The following is a 2,581-nucleotide window of genomic DNA, read 5'->3' on the forward strand; positions in this document are numbered from 1 at the left end:
GACACGTTTTGTTACAGATATAGTAACACCTATAAGTGTGGCTATTGATTTGCAACAATATTTGTTGACGCGTGTTGTTCTTAAGAGGTTGACACGTTTTCTTTTAATTACATTTCTTGTTACAGTAAACCCGTGACAATTCTTCAAGTCACAATTAAAAAAAAATGGGTAGCCCAGATTTTCATGGATCCGGGCTTCCAGTTTACAGGCCTGCGATACAGGTCACGATGATGGACCTGCACTCTCATTTTACAGGCCTGAACTACAAATAAACCGCAAACTACATAGATTCTACCATCATGCACCTGGATTTTCTAGTTTACAAACATGCAGTACAATTAAACCTGAAACACAACTGCAATCTATCTCTTTCAATCCGCAATTCATACATATCACATCTACAATCCCTAACCTCACCATAACTTCAAAACATGGATAAAGTTCTCCAACCTCTTCATACATATTCCACACATACATTTTATACTGCAACTGCTCCAAAGACCACCATCATCTATCTTCTGAGCCTTTTCCATGTTTAGGATCAAGCAAACACTCGTGAGCTGCAACCAAACAGAAACAAGCCCAACTTCAATAAGGACAACTGCAGATCAAGCAAACACCATAATTATTCTAACATACGCCAGGGTTAATAAGACATTGGTAGCATCATTCACTAGAGCCATTACCCATCAACTGCGCTACCATTACTAAACTATACCAAGTATCACTATGTAAACCATATGAACATATTCAGAATGGAGAATTACTTGAGCGAAAGAGAACTATAGATCAGAAGCAAGAATGATGGTTAACTGTAGATTCATGTTAATGCTCTATTCCTCTTACATACTCTCTTAAAAACACTCGCAACATCTGATCCATTGCACTAAACCACAACATGCCATTACAAGAGTGTGTTATTAGCACCTTCGATAAAACTACCAATTGCACTAAACCACTCGGTCATTTCTGGTCACCGTGTAAGCACACAAATCCGAAGTGAAAGAAAACATACTTACTTAGTAACATCTATAATGCAGCATCATGTCATGTTTCATCCACACCTATTCAAATTACAAAAGCAGTTAGTTAAGCCATCATTTGTTGCAACATAATTGGTGAGACCAACTTAGTTAAGAAAGATAATAAGAAAAGCTCTAACTCATGATGCTCACATTTTATGTTTCTTACATCAGAGACGATTATGGAAAGTAAGTACCTATGGGCCTGTCTGGATAAAAATGACATTGCAGCAGCTACTGTTAATTCAATAACCATCTACAATACCAATACTTGTACTCCACCAACTGCGGAACCTTCTACCTGGTAAGGAGGCGGAGATAAAAATACAATCAAACTTTCAAATCCAAGTGATCAAAGATAAATATAAGAGTATAATAAGGCTTACCTTTGGTATTACACATTTGCATTTTCGATGCTTGGACACCAACCTGTGACATCAGCCCAGCTTCAATGAATTCAGATTCAGTAATTCAAAAATAAAGAAAGACGGATCAGATGGTTGTGCATGTAAAATAGTCATCATCCTTGTACAAAATAGATTCTCTCAAAACCATAACAGAACATCAATTTATGTGTATGACAAAGATATGTGAAACAGAGTTAAACGACTTATAAAAGATTGTAAAACACCTTTTATGGAAAAAGATATTTTACATTCATACTCTTGTGTTTAATCCTCATGCCAACAGATACATTTCGCAAGGTATACATCTCAAGAAGAGAATTATATATCTACAAAGTAGTAATCTGACTTTCTTATATTGAGGAACTTCCCTCTGTGGTGCCACAATCGCTATATCTGTCTACTAACAGGTTGTTGCTATATTCTCTCTATTCACTATAATGTAACAGGTATATGGTGATGCGCTAGACCTACAACATTGGCATCTAACTAATGTAAGAAACCCATAACAATATAATTGAAAAGAGATAAAGAGCACCACCTGCACAGTGTACATGCTGCAGTTCTGTTGCTTCTAAACCTTGCACTGCAGTTGTGTCGCTTTACCAAGAACTGATTTGTTTAAATATTAATTTCCTAAGCCGAAACAACACACTCATTTCAAGTTTACACCTGACATAAAGCCACTAGAAAAGAATCACTATTAAAGCTCAAATCTACAATTGCCTACAATGTCAAATCCAAGAGAAATGTTCAAAACACAAGCTTTGGAACAAATGACAAGTAACATACCAGAAATGCTTTTTAGCTCATCAACAAAGGACAAGTTTACACCTGGCATCTACTAGTTCTTTCTCTGTATATTTTTTTAGCTCATCAACACCTGAGAAATCTGAAACCATACGTCAAAAGGGAAACAAAGCTAGTATATATAATATCTTCAGAATTATAAAAAAAAACTCTGCAAAATTTAAGAGTTCTCACAAACATAAGAAATCCAGTCAGTCTTAGTTAAGATAGATTTTCCTTACATAAGTGGAATGAATCTACTCATGATTTTTCATTCGCATAAAAAAAAAGAGCTTGGCACATTTGAGGGTTAATTCCAGTCCTGGTCATAGTAAACCAGCACACTTAGGTTACCTACAGTTAAAT

General features: G+C 35.7%; 1 long non-coding RNA gene across 3 annotated transcripts; it reads right to left on the reverse strand.

Moving 5' to 3' along the window:
* Nucleotides 1-526: 526 nt before the first annotated feature.
* Nucleotides 527-2,306, reverse strand: LOC113327668. Of its 3 annotated transcripts, none has more exons than XR_003349128.1 (6): nucleotides 2,219-2,306; nucleotides 1,968-2,062; nucleotides 1,409-1,451; nucleotides 1,220-1,323; nucleotides 1,020-1,064; nucleotides 527-560 (listed from the first exon to the last, which is right to left on the reverse strand). It is a non-coding gene; the product is annotated as an uncharacterized LOC113327668 (long non-coding RNA). The 3 variants fall into 3 exon arrangements; XR_003349127.1 differs by having other exon boundaries at nucleotides 1,968-2,098; XR_003349129.1 differs by lacking the exon at nucleotides 1,968-2,062.
* Nucleotides 2,307-2,581: the final 275 nt, after the last annotated feature.

Source organism: Papaver somniferum, unplaced genomic scaffold (genome assembly GCF_003573695.1).
Source record: "Papaver somniferum cultivar HN1 unplaced genomic scaffold, ASM357369v1 unplaced-scaffold_107, whole genome shotgun sequence".
Classification (NCBI taxonomy): domain Eukaryota; kingdom Viridiplantae; phylum Streptophyta; class Magnoliopsida; order Ranunculales; family Papaveraceae; genus Papaver; species Papaver somniferum.